The sequence below is a fragment of the Camelus bactrianus genome, chromosome 5 (genome assembly GCF_048773025.1).
Source record: "Camelus bactrianus isolate YW-2024 breed Bactrian camel chromosome 5, ASM4877302v1, whole genome shotgun sequence".
Classification (NCBI taxonomy): domain Eukaryota; kingdom Metazoa; phylum Chordata; class Mammalia; order Artiodactyla; family Camelidae; genus Camelus; species Camelus bactrianus.
In genome coordinates this window covers 16,375,391-16,396,722 of record NC_133543.1, presented here as the reverse complement: position 1 = coordinate 16,396,722, position 21,332 = coordinate 16,375,391, and the positions used below count along the sequence as shown (strand labels likewise).

Genomic DNA, 21,332 nt, shown 5'->3' with positions numbered 1-21,332 from the left:
TCCGGGGAACGGCTGGGTGTGTGCGTACGCGGTGTGGACTGACACAGCTTAATAGGATCTGTGCCCCATCGGCTCCACCCCACAGCCTCCAGCCGCCGGGTCACAGGGACGAAGGCAGCTCTGGGGCTGGATCGGGGCGGAGGGCTGGCACCAGGCCTGGGCGACTCCAGTCCTTGAAAGCTACCTGACCTTGGCCTTGGGCTCCTCAACTACTCGAACTGGGTAATCGCGTGGCCCCACTCTTACAGGGTTGCCGCGAAGGAGACACAATTCCTGGGAGAAGCATCGTGCCAGCGGGAGTGACACGCACCGTGTTCCTGCCCTTCTCCAGCCGAGCTGGGAGGCAGCGGGCTTCGGGCAAAGGCTGTGGGTGTCTCTGTCGGACGGGCCTGGGTTCTCACCCGAGCCTCCCCGACACGATGCATGTTGTCCTTCTAAGCTCAGTTTCCTCATCTGTAAAAGGGAGCCAGTGAAGCCAGCTGGGAGGTAGTTGGGAGAGCCGGAGGACGGGGGGCTCTCAGCACCGTGCGGGCGGCTGTGGGACTCGGGACAACAGCACAGCAGCATGCGCACTGCTTGCTCTCTGGGGACCGAGTGTGACTCTGGTGACTGGCGACTGCGTGGCAACTCTGCAGATGAGGCTAAGCGACAGAGTGGACAGAGTGGGGGCTACGTCCTCTCTGTGAGGTCAATGTCGACACACCTCCTCCATGAAGTCCTCCTGAGTTCCTCTGGCTTCCGTTTCCCTTTCTGTGATATGGGCTGGAGATAAGCCACCCACTGTGAAAGCTGGAGTGGGGCAGACGTACGCTCACCCAGTTCCTGGGCAATAAACCCAGGCTTGGCCAAAAGGGAACCCCCATCCAGGGCTCCGAATCGTGAGCAGTGGCATTACTCAGAGGGAGAGCTGGACGCCACTATGTCCAAGGGCAGCAGCCGTGGTCCGGGAGCCCGGCCGTGGCGGGGCAGACCTCGCTCACAGTCACATAGGGGGCCTGACTTAGCTTTTCTCTGGGCCTCCTGTAGCTCCTGCCTGTTTCCTGAGCCTCATTCTCCTACCTTCCAGTCAGTCCCGAGTTCCCTGGCAGCCAGAGTTGGGTTTCTGTTGTTTACACTCGACATACATGTTTGCATTTGAGACCAACTGCTCCAGGCAGGCAAATCCTCTTCCCCTCAAATGAACTACTCCCCAGGGACAGAAATGCTGCCTTACACTCAGGCGTATCTCCCACAGAATGCCTCCTTGTGGGGCAGACCAGGTTGGGCGGGAGATGCTCAGACTGTCAAACAGACATGGGATGGGGTCCAACTTCTGCCACTTATGGAATTTGGGAGCTCTGAGGAGTTATTTCATCTCCATGAGCCTTAGTTTTCTCATCTGTAAAATGGGCACAGGGATACCGACCTCCCAGGGTCTGGGGGTGGGCTTGAGTATCATGGTGTGGGGAGAATGGGCCTTACAGGGCTCATAAGCCAGTGCCTCATGGTGGACTGGTCAGGGGGTGGGGATGGGGGGCAGAGGTGAGGCTGCAGTTTGAGGTGGGATCCCAACCCTGAGGAGCTGTGGTGGACAGAGGCAAGGCCCCTGTAAGTAACTCTGGTTTTATTGTTGTTAGATTTTCACTTTACTATCTTTGTTATTTAAATTTTATTTCCTTCAACATCCACTTATAATAAGAACTCTCAACAAAGTGGGTAAAGAGGGAATATAACTCAACATAATAAAAGTCATACAAGACAAGCCCACAGCTAACATCAGACTCAGTGGTGAAAAGCTCAAAGCACTTCTTCTAAGAACAAGAACAAGACAGATGCCCACTCTTGCCACTTTTATTCAACACGGAATTAGAATTCTTAGCCACAGCAATCAGGAAAGAAAAAGAAATAAAAAGGAATCCAAATTGGAAAGGAAGAAGTGAAACGGTCACTGTTTGCAGAAGACATGAAACTATACATGCCAAATCCTAAAGATGCCACTAAAAATCCACTAGAGCTCATCAACACATTTGGTAACGTTGCAGGCCGGTAAAGGGTTAATACCCAAAATATGCAAGCAACACCTTCAACTCACCATCAAAAACAGCAACAAACAAACCCCCAAACCTAACAACCCAATTAAAAAAATGGGCAGAAGATCTGAATAGACAGTCTTCCAGAGAAGACATACAGATGCCAACAGGCACATGAAAAGTTGCTCAACATGACACATCATCAGGGAAATGCAAATGAAAACCACAGTGAGATGTCACCTCACACCTGTCAGGGTGGGTATTATCAAAAAGACAACAAATAACAAGTGTTGGTGAGGATGTGGAGAAAAGGGAACCCTCGTGCACTGTTGGTGGGAATGTAAATTGGCGCAGCCTGTGTGGAAAACACTATGAAGATTCCTCAAAAAGTTAAAAATAGAACTACCACACGATCTAGAAATTCCACTCCAGGGGATTCGTTTATCTGAAGAGAACATAACCACTAATTAGAAAAGATACATGCACGCCTGTGTTCATTGCAGCGTTACTTACAGTAGCCGAGATATGTAAGCAACCTAAATGCCCATGAATAGATTCATGGATAAAGAAGATGTCTCCCTCTCTCTCTCTCTCTCTCTCTCTCTCTCACACCCACACACACACACCCACACACACACCCACCCACACACACACACACTGGAATATTACTCAGTCATAAAAAAGAACGGAACCTTTCTGTTTGTGACAACATGGGTGGACCTAGAAGATATAATGCCAAGTGTAATAAGAGAAAGACAAATACTATATGTGAAAACTGAAAACCAAAGCAAGCATAACAAAACAGAAAACAGAGGACAAAAAGGAGGAGAAGGGAGTCGGGGGAAGAAAGAAATAGTTGAAGGAGATTAAGAGGTAAAAACTTCCAGTTTCGAAATCAATGAGTCACAACTCTGAAATGCCCAGTGTGGGGAATACAGTCAATAATTATGTAACACTTTGTGTGGTGACAGATGATAATTAGGCTTATCGTGGTGATCATTTTGAAGTGTATAGAAATATCAAATCACTGTGTTGTGTAACAGGAACTAGCATAGTGTTGTAGGTCAATTACACTTGAAAAGCAAGCAAACTCATAGAAAAAGAGATCAGATGTGTGGTGACCAGAGGCAGGGGGCAGGGGGAGGGGGAACTGGATAAAGGTGGTCAAAAGGTACAAATTTCCATTTATAAGGTAAGTAAGTGCTAGGGATGTAATGTACAACATGATAAATATAATTAACATGGCTGTATGTTACATGGGAGAGAGTAAATCCTAAGAGTTCTCATCACGAGGAAAATATTTTTCCTGCTTCCTTATTTTTGTATCTAGGTGAGATAACGATGTTCAGTACATTCAGTGGTAATTATTTCACGATGTGTGTAAACTGAATCATTATGCTGCGCACCTTAAACTTACACTGTTCTGTATGTCAATTCTATCTCAACGAAAGTGAAAGACAAAAATTTTTTTAGATCTTGATTTTTGGCTGAAGTTTCCAAAGGTTTACATTCCTTCTCCCAAACAAAGCATGACTTTCTAGAGGAACAAGACTTCATATTTTTCATCTTCTTATTGCTCACAGCATCCAGTGCCCAGCACAGGCAGACTTTGTTTTGCTGCATTTTGCTTTATTGTGATTTGCAGATATTGCTTTTTTTTTTTTTTTTTTTAAACAGATTGAAGGTTTGTGGCAACCCCGTGTTGTCAAGTCTATTGGTGCCATTTTTCCAACACTATTTGGTCACTCCACGTCTCTGTCACGTTTTGGTAATTTTTGCAATATTTCAAACTTATTCATTATTATTATATTCGTCATGGTTCTGTGATCTGTGACCTCTGATGCTACTGTTGTGATTGGTCAGGGTGTCCTGACATGTGCCCATCTAAGACGGCAAACTTAATCCACAAATGTTGTGTGTGTTCTGACTGTTCTACCGACTCCCTATTCCCTGGGACACAACAATATGGAAATTAGGCCAATTAGCAACCATACAATGGCCTCTAAGTGAAAGGAAGAGTTAAATAAAACACTAGAAATAATTAAGCTTAGTGAGCAAGGCGTGGTGAAAGGCCAGGTAGGCAGAAATCTAGGTCTCTTGTGCCGAGCAGTTAGCCAAGTTGCAAATGCAAAGACAAAGTTCTTGAAGGAACTTAAAAGTGCTCCTCCAGTGAGCACATGAAAGATAGGAAAGTGAAACAGCCTTATCGCTGATGTGGAGAAGGTCTTAGTGGTCTGGAGAAAAGATCATACCGGCCACCACGTTCCCTTAAACCAAAGCCTCCTCCAGAGCAAGGTGTTAACTCTCTGCAATTCTAGGAAGGCTGACAGAGATGAGGAAACTGCAGAGGAAAAGTTTGACGCTAACAGAGGTTTAAGGAAAGAAACCATCTCCATGATGTCAAAGTGCAAAGTGAAGCAGCTGGTGCTGATGGTGGAGCTGCGGCAGGTTCTCCAGAAGATCAGCTGAGCTCATTGATGAAGGTGGCTGCGCTGGACAGTGATCTTCTATGTAGACAAAACAGCCTTCTGTTGGAAGAAGATGCCATCTGGGGCTTTCATAGCCAGAGAGAAATTGGTGCCTGGCTTCAAAGCTTCAAAGGACAGGCTGGCTCTCTTGTTAGGGGCTCGTGCAGGCGGTGACTGTAAGTTGAAGCCGGGGTCATTGGCCATGCCCCAGACTCTTAAGGATGGTGCTAAATCTACTCTGCCTGTGTGCCAACAGGCACGTGAGAAGATGCTCAACATGACTCATGCAAATCAAAACCGCAGTGAGATACCACCTCACACCTGTCAGGATGGGTATCACACATCTGTATGACATGGTTTACAGAATATTTTCAGCCCGCAATTGAGACCTACTGCTGAGAAAAAAGATTCCTTTCAAAATATGACTGCTCACTGACCATGCACCCGGTCACCCAGGAACCCTGATGCGGGTGGACCACACGTTGTTTTCAAACTGCTAACACGACATCCATTCTACAGTCCAGGGATCCAGGAGTCATTTTGGCTTTCGAGTCTTATGTAAGAAATACACTTTGTAAGGCTGTTGCTGCAGAGGATGGGGATTCTTCTGACGGATCTGGGCAAAGCCAACTGAAAACCTTTTGGAAAGGATTCACTGTTCGGGATGCCTGAACCCTCCACTCTTTCTCTCAGTTCACGTAGCAAACTCACTTTCTTGCTTTCATTCTCTTGGGGATCATGGTCCTGTGTTGTCTGTTGCCCAACGTCTGCAAATCTGTTTCCTATACTTTGTTTCATATTTGGAGTGTTTAAGGTGGAAGGGTACGTGTGTTCCCCTCACTCCGTCAAGCCCTTCCAGTGTTTCTGGAAAGCTTATTCTTAGATGGCCCCTCAGGTAGGACTTGTGGAACGGTAGTCCCTGAATTATCATGTTCCTAACAATTTGTCTGTGGTCTTTTTTACATAGAGGTCTCTTTTGTTCGAAGTAAAATCTGTGGCTCACATTTTTTGGACTATGTTAAATGTATGGCTGCATTGTCTCCTGGCACAAAGTGTTGCTATCAAAAAGTCTAATGATAATGTGGTTGCGTTTCCCTTTTAAGTCCCTTGGTTTTTTTTTTTTTTTTTTTTTTTTTTTACCAGGATGCTGAAAATAAGTTTTTCATGAAGTCCAACCATTTTACTAGAATGTGTCTTGATATTGGCCATGTAGGTTCTTTTCTCTAAAATAGATTCTCTTCCATTTGCATAGTCACAGATTCTTCAGGAACTTTTATTTCAGGAACTTTTTCTTGAATTATATATTTTGGTCTTTGATCTTTTCCTTCGTTTTCATGCACTTTTGGGAAAATCCCTTATTATACATATGTTGACTCTTCTTCGATTATCTTTTATAGCTATCTTTCCCCCTTTTCATTTCTTTTAAAATACTTTAAAAGCATGCCTTCCTTACACTTTCTATTTATCTTAAGATGTAAGGGTTGTGTTTGTTCTTTCTTGTGTCTCTTTCAAGTTTAGTCTTCATTTTAAAAATAATTTTTTTCTAGTTATATTCTGAGCTCTATCACTCTGTTTTCAAAGCTTTCTATTCTCCAATCACCTCAGTTATAAGATTTTCTATTTTAATTTATATTTTTCTTTAATTACTTTTATCATTTTGTAATATATTTTAGCTTATTTTTAAATATTAGATTATAATTTCTATCTCTTATACACATGTCTTTCTGGTGTATTTTATTGCCTGTGGGGGACATTAATTCTTATATATTTTATAAATATATATATTTATTTTATATATATATAAATAAAATACTCATTTACTTTTTCCTCAGAATTATCTTTCCATGGGATTTGACTGATTTTTTTCTATTGCTCACTTTCTATATGCAATGTATTTTTCTTGTTTTTAATATGTAAATATGTGTTAGAATAACTTTTTTGGTTTCACCCTGTAGAGCGCCTTCTCTCTCTCTCTCTTTCTTTCTTAGAATAACAAAAAATATTTTATTACAGCCTCAGATTCACAGAATCTTCCAGACAAGCCATACAAAATGGTCATAAGCTGTTTCTTGAAGGGAGACTTCTACACTTGACAGCTAAGTCACAATGTTATTATGAGGGCTGTGATGTCTGTTTAATGTCCCCATTTTGGTCCAAGCTATCAAGCTTGTTCATCTGCAATGTCTAAATAAAGTTAGATGTGGCTGGAGAGCAAATTCTGAAGGACTGGTTAGCTGCTTTTAACCAGTGCAGTTAGATCATCATAAAAAGAGGGAAAGGAGCCCACAAAATTAAAATAAAACTGACTGCCTCCTCAAGAAAAATAAAGAAAAACACCCACACCCCCTGCAGTGAATCCTAACAACTACCTTCATCCGCAGTGCTTTTACTGAAACCATGACGGGGGAAACGGACAAAAGCAGAGAGGGGCCACTGCTTTTAAACGTTTCACACAATGAAGTTAATATTTCTAGCCTCTGCTCACGCTTTCCAACAGTGAATCTGGACAAGACAGATTTGATCATCTAATTACCAAAGGGCTAAAGACGGCTGGGCTTTTATTCTGTAACGTAGTTCTAAGACTGTGCCCATTACACGCAAACAACAAAGGAAGAAGCCTGGGCAGAACGGAGAAGGGTGGGCCTCTTGGGTTTCACTGGTGGTCCGCTGCTCCACTGCACCATTTGCTCACGGACCACCTGGCTTGGGGGCCCTTAACCAAGCTGGACGGACAGCAGACCTGTGTGCGTCTGCCCTGCTGGGGACCACTTATCTTTCAAAATATCTAAACATCTTCTTCCCAACTTGTCTACGTCAGGAGGATGAAGTTTGGTCTTGAAACGTACGTGAGGGGCTGCCATCGGGAAGGAACAGTTCAAGTTTAAGAGTCCCTCCCTCAAACGGGAAATCCTGGGGGCCAGCAAGAACCTGACCACATGAAAAGAATGGCTGTTGCTCTCATCTGGTTCTGCTTTCATGCCCAGCACTGGTTCTGCCCGCAAAAGCTGGGGTTCTCATCAGATCCGAGCTCGCCCTCTGGTCTCCCCCCACCCTCTTCTGTGTTTTTCATCGAGTGATTAGAAACATTGCCTCTTGCTTTTTTGAGATCTGCCTGCTCTGTTCTCTCCTCTACTTCTATCTGGCCGTTTTTTCCCCTTTGTTTCTACTGTCTTTATCCTGTTCAATTCGGGTTCTGCTTCTGTGTGTTTCTTCTTAGTGTGGAGCTTTGCTTTGGAAAAGGGCTTGGATCGGTTACATTTCACAAGGTTAACGGCCCAAGCGGCTCCAGCACCATCTCTCTCACATCACGGCCCCAGGGCATTTGCCCACACATCTGATCCTTCACACCTTCCTAGTTCGGATTGTTCTTCGAGTGGCCCATAGAGCTTTACAGCCAGTTCAACCGTGACTTTGGGTTTCCCCTCTCTGTGGCATCTCTGTGCTTCCTTCTGCTCAGATGCAGACCCCACACAGCTCTTGTAGCTGCCAGTGGGGTGTGCTACCCACTCACTCAGGAGATTCCTGGGGAGACATCATCCCTTCAATTTTGCTGTCTTAGCTGCTCTGTGGGACAGTGTGGGACAATGTGTGAAGATTTAAAAATGCCACCACCATCTTCAAAGAATTCCCATGTGCGTTTTCTATTTTTTTGGTTTGCATAATTCAGCTCTAAATATTTTCTGTTGCTCACAAGTAAGAACCTAGACCGGAACAAAAGTATTACTATAGTGGAGGTGCCACAGAAGTGGGGCGTGGCTCCCAAATAAAGTGGTCACAAGACCTGATTTCAGAACATTTGGACCGTAGGAAGTGATGACCTGCCCCCCTCCATGCTGGCCAGCCCTTGTGTGCAGCCCGGCATTCTGCCCCGGGGCATCAGGGTTTTAACAGACACACATCTGGGAAGAGTGTTTAGGAAGGAGAGGCCGTTTGAAATTATCCCTGACAAGTAATGGTCGAGGGAACTACTAGGAACATTTGGCCGGGAGACAGAAGATTCAGGTGTAGTATCACCATCCCCTTCAGATATTTGGTCATGAATAAAGGGGACAGACTTTTTGTGTGACCCCCAAAGGCAGAGCTTCGGTCAGTGTAAGTACATAGATACTCAGTTCAACTTAAAGAAGAACATTTTTCCAGTAAGAGGCTGTACGTGCATTTGGCGAGCACATCGTGAGGATGGGACAACAGTTACGGGAGTTGAATTAAATCACCTCTGAAATAAAATCCCTTTGCAACTACAGGATGTGCTTTTTCACCTCTCAGTGCCTGCAATACTGCGCATGAAGCTTGAAAGTTGTGACCAGCGCGGTGGTACGTGTTGTCGTGGCTGGAGGTTGGTTGTGGGATTACAGAAAACCAAGTGACGGACCTTATTCTCAAATAAGTCATCATAAGATGTGACTGACGTAGCGTGCAATAATTGACAGATCAAGGCGTTAACAGCTGCAGTTGGCTGAGTGCTGGCTGCTATATGCCGGACCCAGTCTACAATCCTTACAGCAACTGTAAGTGCTGCAACTGTCATTTCCACTCGATAGAGGAGGCTTCAAGACGTGAAGAATGTTGTCTGATTCTCCAAAGTAATGCAGTGAGCAAGCAGCAAAGCTGGGATTCAAGCGCAGCTCTGTTTGTCTCCAAACCTATGGTTTTAGACATTTCTGTAGGGAAAAGAAGATTTTTTTTATAAACAGGTTGACACCATATGACTCTAGGAGTGTCCCAGAGGGGACGGAAAGGATTAACATGAATTGAAGGCTTCTTACATGCCTGGCACCGTGTGAAAGCTGTCTAACTTCATCCTCAAAAAACGAATAGTACTGGGGAGGGTAGAGCTCAGTGGTCGAGTGCATGCTTAGCATGTGTAAGGTCCTGGGTTGGGTCCCCAGTACCTCCATCAGAAAAATAAAAATAAAACCTAACTACCTCCCCATCCTCCCTCTCCTGGCCTTAAGGAAACGTATTTCATTACCTTAAGGCTTCAGTCAGGACGCCCTCAAGAGACAAAAACCACACTCCTTATTTTGACAAAGAGAAAGTCATGTGAAAAGAGTTAAGCAGGTATAAGGTTGTTGATTAGGTAACTAGAAAAGTAAGACAAAAACCAAGTTATTGTTGGAAGCATCTGCAGCCCTGGGGCTGGGCGAGTGCGGGAAGAGGGAGAATTACTCAAGTTCAGGAGCTTGGAGGAGAGGCCGGGTGGAGCGACCTCAGAACCCTGGGTGCGGGCAGAGGAGAGGTGCGGGTCTGGGGCCGGGGCCCCTGTGATAGGCGGCAAGAAGCCAGGGCTCTGTGGGCGGGGAGACTGCAAGCTGGGCCTCGCGCTGCTCCGGGAGGGGACGGGACGAGAGCGGGCCGGGAAGAGCTCGTCCCGTCCCCTCTGAAGCCCGCAGCCTCCCTCCCCAGAGCCCCCATCGGCTACCCGGGAGCGCAGAGCCGGCTGGCGACGCGGACAGGGTTTCAGAGTCCCGCCTGGGCGTCACCCGTAGGGGCGGGAGGGTGGCGATGGGCAGCGAGGACACGGACTCGCAAGCAGAGTCTCGGAGCGGGTGGACCATGCAGCCCGCGCACGGCCGGCTGCCCTGACGACCACGCGCATCTCCGGGCCCCCCACGGGCCAGGCGCCTCTCCCGACAGCTCCCCTGGCGGGGTCCCGGCCCCCTGCTCCGGCAGGCCCGCCCGGGCCGGGGACGAGGAGATGGGCTGCAGGCCAGGCCGTTCCCCTGCTCTCGGGAGCCTCAGGCACCGCGAGCCCCGGGACGGCCTCCCAGAAACAGGCCTGCAGCGGGGCTCGGACACCCCTGGCCCGGGTTCTGAGGGAGGGGAAGCTCATCCCGTGGCGGGGCGGCTGGTGGGGGCGGAGGCCGCGCATCCATTCGGCCACTGACTGCCCGCGACGTGCCAGGCAGTTGCTCACTCCGGAAACAGCGGTGATGGGGCGAGCAGCCCCTCGGCCGCCCCGGAGTCCCAAGCCCACGGTTGGACCGTAACCCGGTGAGGAAACGAGACGGGCCTGAATGTCAGACTCTATCCCGGCTGTGCAAACCATGTAACGTTCCTTGTCTGTAATTCACCTGAATTTCTATTTCGAGACTTCCTGTCGTTAGGGAGTAAGTCTCTGATGGATAGCGGTTACTTCCCTCTCTTCTTCCAGGGTCCTGTCTCGGGTCTGGGGCGCTTGCAGAGCTCCACCCACACCTCATGCTGGGGTCCTGGGTGCCGCCCTCTGCCTGCAGGCCCCGCCCCGCCCCGGGGGGCCGCCCATTATCCTTCCTTCTGCTCTACATCTCCTCAAGGTCCATCCTCACAGCCAGGCAGCAGGTCCTCTCCCTGAGCCCTGCCCTTCACTGGGCCTCTGTGAATGTTCCAGAAGCACAAGCATCCCACGAGCAAACAAATCTACCTTCAAAGTATGTCAGAGAAGGAGAGGAGAGGGCACTCTGAGGGGAGAGGGAGATCGTGTCTGATGGCCTGGGTGCAGGGTAGGGGGGACACCAGGAAAGTCTTTCTGAGGAGGTGACATTTGAGCTAAGGTCTAAAGAAGTCCAGGAAAGATCCAGAAAGACCACGTGGGCAGAGGACACCAACCTGTGAAGGCTCTGAGGTGGGAATGGGTGACTTGGTCTGAAGGGCCTGCAGCCAGCCCCCTACTGGCCCTGGAGGCCCCTCCCCACTGGAGGCAACGGGTCTGAGTGGCCCCAGGTCCCCAGGACACATCCTGGTGTGCTCTGCACAGGAAGACCTTGGGGGTGAGCATCAGAGAGCAGACCTGGGGCCAGGCCCTGGGCAGGTTTCTCTTTGCTCTTTGCTCCTCACCCAGGACCATTAAGGTAGGTGTACTATTTATTATTCCCATTTTACAGATGGGGACATGTGGGTTCAGAGAGGTTAAGGGATTCATCCATCTCAGTGCAGCGAGGACTATGTCAGACCCCACACCCTTGTCCCAACGGCCACACCCCACTGCCTTGCCATGTGTCTGGGTGCCCCAGAGGGCCCAGATCTGGGAAGGGTGTGACAGCATGTTGTTCTGGAGACAATCTGAGAATGGTTTGCAGGGCTTGGGCTCAGTCCATCCTTGGCCCTTCACCTCCTGGACCAGGGGCCAGGAATTTGCGGAAAGAGTCCAGGGTCTTAAGTGAGATGCATTCTGACAGTCGCCCAGGGGTTCAGAGACAGTCTGATTGAACCAAGCGAGCTGGTGAGTAGCTCCTTGGCCAAGCACCCGAACCACCACAGAATGGAAAGGATTCAAGTGTGTGGTTTTCCTAATGCGTGAACGGGCAGGGCTGGGGAGCAACTGAGCCACCTGGGGGTAGCGGGGGCTGGATGGCACCTGGACAGAGCCGTCTTGGCCCTCAGGGGAGGAGACAGCTCTCCCTCCTCCTCATCCACCTGTGCCCTTGGGAAGTATTTCTTCCCCACCATGGAGGACAAAGATAGGCGTGGCTAATCCCTGGCTCAGTTCCAGCAAACTTCTTGCAGGCGTGACTGAAAAAAACCAGACTTCAGCCCCCAGGGCACAATCCCTCTCTGGTCCAGAGGCTGGGAGATTGCAGTTTTGTGAAGTAGGGGAAACGCCATTAAGAAGCAGGAGGGGTGTGAGCAACACGGTGGAGGAGGAAGACCCCAAGCTTGCCCCTCCCAAGGGCACAACGAAACTACAGTTATTTACAAGGCAACTATTGACGAGAAAGACCTGAAGACCAGCAAGAAAGATCTCCGACAACTAAAGATGCAAAGAAGGAACCAGAATAAGATGAGTAGGAGGGGCAGAGACGAGGCATAGTCAAGACCTACCCCCGGTGGGCGTCCCACGAACAGGAGAATAATTACAATTACAGAAGTCACCCAAGGAGCAAGGGGTCCAAGTCCCACCCGGGCTCCGCTGCTTTCGGTCCTGCACTGGGAGGAAGAGGGAACATTTGGCCTTGAAGGCTGGCACCTGGAGGGCTGTGGGAAACAGAGATTCCATTTTAAAAGGCTCCATGCCGAATCTCACGTACTCCGGCACCCAGGGCAGAAGCAGCGACTTGAAAGGAGCCTGGATCAGACCCACCTGCTGATCTTGGAGAGCCCCCCTGAGAGGCAGGAGGCAGCTGGAGTTCACCTGGGGACACAGACACCGGGGGCAGTGATTCGAGAGCTCATCCCACCACGTGGACAGTGGTGCTGGCAACCAAGCGCTGTTGTGGCATCTTTTCTCCAGCCTACCAGCTCTGGGACCCTGCCCCACCCACCAAGCCCGGTAACTCTGTGCAGGGATGCCTCAGGCCAAGCAGTTAGCTGGGTGGTTCACAGCTCCACCCACCAATAGGCTGCCTGCCTTTGGTAACCCTGAGCCTTCAGTCACCCTGGGCCCTGGCCCCACCCATCAGGGGCCCAGGACCTGACTCTGCCCACCAGTGCCACAGCACTAGCTCCAGGAATGACGGGGCCATGCAACCAGCTGTCAGGAACCAGGCCTGCCCACCAGCAGCCTGACACCAACTCCAGGAAGCCTGGGCCCAACAGTCAGAGAACCCAGGACCCGGCTCTGCACGCCAGCGAGCCAACAGTAGCCAGACCTCCTGGACCGTGGCCCCGCCCACCAGCAGGCCGATCCCAGATCCAGGAGCCCTGGTTGCACAACCATCCACTCCAGGACATGGCCCGCCTCACAGGGGCCAGCGCTTCCCTAGGGTCCCTTGGGGCTCCACAGCCAGCTGCCTTGAGACCCTACCCTGCCCACCAGGGACCGAAAGGCTTTGAATAAGGCAGGGCCTGGCAATCAACTGGACCAGGGGCCAGCCACTCCTACCAGACTGCCCACAGTCGTCAGCCTCTCACGATGGAAGGACCAATGCAGCCCACACGGGGAGATGCCTACAGCATAGGGCTCTGGTGACCAGAGGGGAGTGCACTTCTGGGATGATAGGAAGTCTCCTACAAAAGGCCACTTCTCCAAGATCAGGAAGTGGGGAGGATGTGGCTCATGGGTAGAGCATGTGACTAGCATGCATGAGGTCCTGGGTTCAATCCCTGGTATCTCTGTTAAAAAAATATTAAATAAATAAATAAACTTAATACCCCCCCCCAAAGACAAAACGAACACAAAAGGAATGTAACCAAATACATAAAAGTAAAAGCAACAATTTTGGCAAAATGAGGCAACAGAGAAGTATGTTTCAAACCACAGAACAAGATAAAACCCCAGAAGAGAAACTCAGTGAAGTGGAGATAAGCAATCTACCCACAAAGAGTTCAAGGTAATGATCATAAAGTTGCTCAAAGAACTTGGGAGAAGAATGAAGGAGACAGTGAGAACTTGAACAAAGAGTTGGAAAATACAAAGAAGAACAGAGCAGAGCTAAAGACACAATAACTGAAATTAAAAAAGCACTGCAAGGAATCCACAACAGATTAGATGACACAGAGGAGTGGGTCAGCAAACTGGAAGGCAGAGTAGAGGAAATCCCTCAAGCTGGACAGAAAAGAGAGAAAAGGGAAAAAGAAGACAGTTTAAGAGGCCTCTGAGAAAACATTCTGTATCAATATTCACACTACAGGGGTCCCAGAAGGAGAAGAGAGACAGAAAGAGCCAGAGAACTTATTTGCAGACATAATAGCTGAAAACTTCCCTAATCTGGAAAAGGAAACAGACATCCAGGTCCAGGAAGCACAAAGAGTCCCAAACGGGATCAACCCAAAGAGGACAAAATCAAGATGCATTGTAATTGAAGTGGGGAACATTAGAGAGAAAGAAAGCAGCAAGGGAAAAGCAACAAGTTTTGCACAAGGGAGCCCCCATGAAGCTGTCAGCTGTTTTCAGCAGAATCCCTGTACGCCCGAAGGGAGTGTATTTAAAATAATGAAGGTGAAAAATGAAGATCATTGATCCCTGATAAGTGGAAAGCAAAGAAGGCAAGCCCCACAACTGCACCTGCTTCTTCCCTTAAAAGCGTTCCCACCCTGGGCCCTACCGGTGGCCACAGCAGTGACAGCAGAGTGTCCCCTGGGCCCTAGATCCGGCTGGGGATCCAGCCCCACTCACAGGGACAGTCTGGGTCCCCTTCACGGAGCCCCACCCATCCCGTGCCACCCCCAGAGAACCGGCTGCCCCAAGAGGGTGTTTGTTCCTGCCCAGAATAGCATGTTCAAGGCTCATTTCTCCCCAGCTCACCTGGCCAGAGATTGACAGCTCGGATAGCGGTGCGGGCCGGGGCAGGCTGGACCAGACCAGCCTGGGTAAAGCCGGCCGCCCGCGCTGCTCCCTCCCCTCCCTCCCCTTGTCTCAAGTCTGTCCAGACCTCCCTCTGCCTCCAGGTCTCCGTCGTGGTCTCTCCTGTTCCTGGGCTTCCCCGCTGCCTCTCCGCACCCTTCCCCTGCGTCTTCCCGCCCCTCTGCTCTCCTCCCTCCCGGACTTTTCCTGTCTCTGCAGCCACTTCTCTGTCACTTTCTCTGCCACCTGCCCCTCCCTTCTGTCTCCCCACCAAACCCAGAAGGTTTATTTAAACAACAAAGGGCACTCTTTCCATTAGAAAACAAGCTACTTTATTCACAAACAAGATTCTTAGAGTTAGCTCTCCCGACCCTATCTTTGCAAAAAATTACCAGGGGCCCCAGCCAGCTGGGGAGGGGCTCTGTGGGGTGGTGGGGGCCCAGCGCTAGAGGTGGATTTGGGGGGAAAATGTTCATGAGAGTTTTCAGTTTCTGCCTTTGACCTTAGTCACTCGCCACCTGCAATACTGAGAATACATAAGTAATAATAATAAATAATCATTACTGTGAGGTCCATACAATCTAAAAATTATTACCCTGTCTGTCGGGCATGGTGCTTGCTGTTTCTCATACACTGCTGTGTTCAGTCATCACATGGTCCTACAAAGTGGGTCTCTGTGCCCCTTGTAGCAGACAAGGAAACAGGCTCAGAGAGGTCACACAGCCCCCGTGTCGCAGCACAGCACCTATCTGACTGACCCCTCTCAGGCGCGTCCTCTGCGTTAGGAGGGCTGTGCTGTGCTGGTTGTTTTTGCTTTAGAATTTGAGGGATGGGGTTGGGGGAGAGCTGCTGCCACTCTGTCCTTAGCCAGGGAGGGTGAGATGCAGGCAGGGTGGAGCCCGGCCTGTGGTCACTCGGCAGTGATGGGGCTCAGGCATCTGATCTCCCGGAGACAAGGGGAGCTGGGGGCTCAGGACCAGGCCTGTGGCTCCAGGAGGCCACTTTCTGTGCTGTGTGGCCCTGCCAGGCCCCTGGCATCTCTGAGCCCCACCTTCCCGACCTGAAAGCGGGAACCCCAGAATCCCCTTGTGGGAGAGGGGCTTGGCCCTGGGCTGGGGGCTCTGGGAAGAAGTCCAAGGTCTTTCTTTTTCAAACTTAAATGTCACCATCCAGTTGACTTCTATGTGAGATTTTCCTGGCCAACCCTGTGAATTTAGACAAATTAAGCAAAACGACACTTTGAAAAAGAAGCTCCCTGGATGTGACTGTAACGAAGTTGGGTTCACAGGATGTCTCCCCACAGCATAGCCTGCCTAACCCCCCCACGACAAAGGGGACGGTTCTACCCCTGCAGGTGCCCCTGCTTCCCAGGCCGCCATGCACTTACGCTCCACGCAGCTGCGGGGGCGAGATTTCTTGCACTTTTCCCCCATGCGCTTATTTAACAAGTGTTTGCGGTCACGCCGCTGTGTACAGCTACCATTTTAAGCCCAGGGACACAGCAGAGGACAAGGCCGACCCAGATCCCTGCCCGCGTGGGTCCCAGATTGTTGGGGTGCAGACGAAGGCTAGAAAAGATAACCAGCTGGGGTGTCCTTGCAGGTGGGGTGGTTGGAAGGGACTGGGACGCAACAGGGGAGGGAAAGGCAGGGCTTTGCAGGAGGGGTGGCGATTTAGATAGGGCGGCGACACCCCGGGGCCAGCGCTCTAGGGGCCCCCCCGCTGGGCCCAAGAGCTGTCCAGGCTCCTCTGGCCTGCCCCGTCCGGTCCTGCTGCTGCTGTGGGGCCCCACTCCACCCGAGCAGACAACTTCTCCCTTTACGGCTCCCGGGTTGCACAAGCCCTTCCACTGCTGGAAATGCCCCGCTCTCTCCCATGTCCATGGCTTCAGGATGTGCTCGGGGTTCTGTTTCCATCAGGAAACAACAGGGCATGGCTTGGGCTGACATGGACACCAGCACTGGCTCCTTCATAGGACCACTGTGTGACCTTGGCCAGGCTACCTAGCCTCTCTGATTCCCAGTTTCTTCATCTCTAAACGGCAATGATGGTGCCTGCTTCTTTAAGACTATTTGGCGGGTTAAATAAGCGAATTCATTTTCAGCTCCTAGAGTTACATTGAAGCCCAATGATGGTAAAGCTTACTTTATTGTTTGAGGCCCTTGGGTCTCTCCCAGGACACTTGAGTGCACCTCTGAAAGTCTCGTGTTTCCCCCGATTTGCCAGGTCAGTCACTGGGCCCAACTACGGCAGATTGGAGCCTCCGTTTCCCACGTACTGGCTTAGGCTGCTGGGCCTCTGAGCCCCTGAGCCTCTGAGCCCCTGAGCCTCAGTTTCCTCATCTGTGAAATGAGATCACACACTGTCAGCCTCCTTAGACTCACTGTCTTTGTTGGAGGTGAGGGGTCCTTTGGTTGTGTTAGAAATCCAATCTCATTTAAATCAAAGGGCGCATTTACAGGTTAATGCAGTCAGAAAATCTGAAGGGCCTCTGGCTTCAGCTGTGACAGGAACCATCTCTCCCTCCACCTCAGAACTGTCCAGGCTTCTCTGTCCTGCCCCACCTTCCTGTTGGTTCCTCTGCTCTGCACCTGCCCAGGTGGCGAGGGGCCAGCAGCCGCCCTGGGTCGGCAGAAATTCCACAGAGGGCTCACCGGCCCAGCTTGGTAGATGCCCACCCCGAACCTGTCCATCACTGGGACCTGAGTGCCTGGGCTCTGCCTGGCCAGGCTCGGTCACGTGCCCACCCAGGGAGCCACCCACCCACCCAGTAAGAGTGAAGTTGCGGGTCCACCCCAGCGTGAGAGGCTTTGAGCATCCTCGGCACACCCTCTGGAGATGCCGTCCTAGTTTGGTTCTGCGTGTAACTGGCTCAGGTTCCCAATAAATTAAGATCACTGACCCCTTGATTCTACCTGTGCTCACTGGTGAAATACTTTGGGGTACTTGAGCATTTCAGCACCTGTTTAGGGAGGTCCTTCTTTAGTAACGGGGTGCTGAGGCCGCACCCTGTCCCCCTCCAGCCGGACACAGGCCCCTGGCCTGGCAGGGTTGGGGAGGGGGGAGTGTGTTCTGCAGATTCTCAGTCAGGGAGGCTGCAAATGGCTCTGCCCTGGAGATGAGACCCTCAGCATCACAGCCTGCGGGGATAGGGGTGGCTTGCTCTGCCCCCACCGCTCCTGGCCCCGGGCCAGACTCTGAGCTCAAGCCCCAACTGAGCAGTCGGCTGAAAGGCTTTGTTAGAGATGGGAAGGCCAGGAAATCGCACACCCAATCCTCCAGGACTGGCGGGGCCCACGGGGGAGAGGAGCCAGGCCCTGGGCCAATGTGCTGAGCTGGGTGCACGCAGCCTGAGCAGGGCCCCGGGAGGCATCACCCCTCTGCACCCAGTGTGGAACCCCAGATGTGGCCAGAGCCTCCCCCTGAGGGAACTGCTCTTCTTTTAGCTCAGGCTCCGTGGTGGGGACCCTAACCCTCCGCTCCTGGGTTTCCTGGGGCGGGGAGGGCAGAGCTGCCAGGGTTTCCAGACCTGCTTCCTCCTGTCTTATCCTGGGGGCTGGAGGAGGTCCTACTGGACCAGACGGCTTTGGGAAACAATCACGAAGGAAACCACCCCTCTGGCCCCACTTCCATCTGGGGAGACTGAAGCTCAGAAAGGGCAAGAGAGACTCGGTCAAGGTCACGCAGGAGGTGCCAGGCATGGAGTCGCAAAGACCACCTTCCAGAGACGGGGCTGCCGGGGTGCCTGTAGTGGGGCCTTGGCCACGGGGGACCCCAAGCCTGCAGGCTCCAGGACGCCTGCCTCCCTGTCTGATCTAGTGCAGAGTTAGGATTTGCCTTTCTGGAAACTTCCCCATTGCAGCTGGGTGTTGTGCTCTGAGCACTGGCTTTGGAAGCTGACCTGGGTTCAGGTCCTACTTTGCAGCTCCCACACTGTGTGACTTTAGGTAAATTACTTTGCCTCTCTGAGCTTCTGTTTCCCCTTCTAAAGAGGATACTATGCCATCTGGGCTCCCACGTAGAGGATGGAGAAAGGCCTCAGGTGTCTGGTTGTCCAAAGTCCCCATGGGGACAAAGGGCACAGAATTAAAGAAGACTTTGTTAAAGAAATTTTCAGTGAACAGTGGTAGGAAATATGTATTTTTAATGAGGGGGTAGGATAAGAAGAAATTTTGTTATTTTTTGAAGGTGAAGTTTGCTGTGTTCTCTCTAGTTTTGTATATGTTTGAAAAACTTTTATTCTCTATTTCTGAAACAAACATTACACATCGTTATCACTTCACTTGTAAATATTTCAATATGTTTCCATAAAAAGGACTCTCACAAAAAATAATAAACACAGTACTATTATCACCTTAAAACCACCAAAAGCCATTCTTTAATATTGTCGAATTTTCAACGCGTGTTTCCACTTCCCTGCTTGTCGTATGGCATTTTTAACAGGGTGTTTTTGAATCGGGACCTAAATAGGGGCTTTATATTAACATCCATCAATTTTTCACGTAAGTTATCTTTTGATTTCTAAGTTTTTTCATCTTTTATTTTCTTGTAATATTTTGTTGAAGAAACGGGGTTTTTACTAGAGATTTTCCTACAATCCACTCATTATTATTTTTTTAATCTGGAGGGAAACCTAATTTGAAAAGACACATGCACCCCAGTGTTCACACAGCACTGTTTACAATAGCCAAGACGTGGAAGCACCTAACTGCCCATCGCTCATTCTATCTCACCCTGTGGTGTCACTGGATGTGTTTCTCCGTCTCCTCCATACGCTCTACATTGGATGTGAGAGCGAGAGTCTTGACTCGGTTTGCTTGGTTGGGATTTTTGCCAAGCCTGCGTCATAGTAACTGTGTTCTCCCATCAGGAGGCACGCGACACCTTGGGTAGGTTTCTTTGTGCCACGCTGGTAGTTGTTGGTAATTACTACCTAGACCCATTAATTCATCAGATTGCAAAAGAGTGGCATTGAAATGCTCTCACTACTTCTCTCCTTTTCAGCTGGGCTACTGCTGTAAGGGGAGGACACTTATAGGTCACGTGATTACTTTAAGGTCCCAGTTGTAAAATTAAGAAGAATGCTTCAAGTTTCCCCACTATTTATCAGTGATTATGGTTTGGTTCCGTAGCGTCTTCTGAAAATAACTGATGAGTTTGCGTGTGAGTGTAATATTATTATGATCCCACTGCTTTAAACATATTTAAAAATTTTTTTCCTTTGAGGGGAGAGGCAATTAGGTTCATTTATTTATTTGTTTACTCTAATGGAGGAACTGGGGATTGAACCCAGGACCTCATGTATACTAAGCCCACATTCTACCACTGGGCTATACCCTCCCCCCTTAAATATATTTGATTCATTTCAATTCATGGTAATTATCGTCTTTACTGAAGCCCGAATTATACCATCTTTGGCCAGTTGTAGTTATCAAAATGAGTTCCTGGGTCCCTTTGATAAACTATTAATCTTTGGTAGCTTAATTATTGTATCTGCATGAGAGGATGTTCCAGGTTCACTTTATAGGTCTCTTGATTTAGACATAGAACCATCCAATTTTATAAGGAATCTTTGTTCTTTTTAGTGAGGGGTGGTATTTAGACACCACAGCCTGAATCCAGGAGGGTGTGCACTATATTGGACTATTCACATTTCTAGGTCTTTTCTGTGGACAAAGGTAAGAAATACCTTTTTAAAAAGATAATACTCTGTAAGTTCATTTTAAAAAAGATAATATTGCCATAAATTCATACTGATATTTCCAGCTCAAATTCTTTAGATTATTTCATACTCGAACCTGAAGACAAGAATGTCTGAAGGGAGGGGAGGGTATAGCTCAGCGGTAGAGCGCATGCCTGATATGCACAAGGTCCTGGGTTCAATCCCCAGTACCTCCATTAAAAAATAAAAGTGTCCGAAGGCCACCTTCTGCCTCTGTCTCTTCCACCTTGTTGCCTCCCTCCCCCAGGGGTAACTGTCTCTAAAAGCATGCTTTTCCATTTGATTACCTTTTTGTACAGGCAAACACTTACATAGGCATTCATTCTGCTTTCTTCTTCGCTAAATGATAGCACAATATACACACTTCCTCCTGCTTTGCTTTTTTCACTGACCAATCTGTCTTGGAGCTCCCTCCAAAGTGGTCTTTTCTTTCTTTCTAAAAAATACTTTATTTAATTTATTTTTCTTTGTTTTGGAGGAGGTAATTAGATTCATTTGTTTACTTATTTATTTTAGCGGATGTGCTGGGGGTTGAACCCGGGACCTCGTGCCTGCTAAGCACACATTCTACCACTGGGCTATGCCCTTCCACCGAAGTGAACTTCTTAAACTCTCCAGTGTACGAGTGTCCTGGGGCACTGATTAAAATGTGGGTTCTTGGCCTCCCACCCCCAGAGAGCCTGACTTCGCAGGTCTGGGCTAGGGCCCAGGAGTCTGCCTTTCAGTGCCCCTCTACCTCTGAAGGGATTCTGATGTAGACTGTCCATGGACCACAGTTTGGGAAACAGCTCTGAAGAGCTCAGAGTGGTGAGGGAAGGACTCAGGGTGGTGGGCTTTAGGGGGCTGTGCTTAAGTAAAGGACCTGCTACAGGCAATGATGAACACCAAGGGGGTGGGGTGGTGGGTGGTCTGTCCCAGTGGGGAGGAGTATT

At 49.6% G+C, this 21,332-nt stretch overlaps 1 non-coding gene across 1 annotated transcript; it reads left to right on the top strand.

Moving 5' to 3' along the window:
• Window positions 1–20,503: 20,503 nt before the first annotated feature.
• Window positions 20,504–20,576, top strand: TRNAI-GAU (transfer RNA isoleucine (anticodon GAU)). The gene has a single exon. It is a non-coding gene; the product is annotated as a tRNA-Ile (tRNA).
• Window positions 20,577–21,332: the final 756 nt, after the last annotated feature.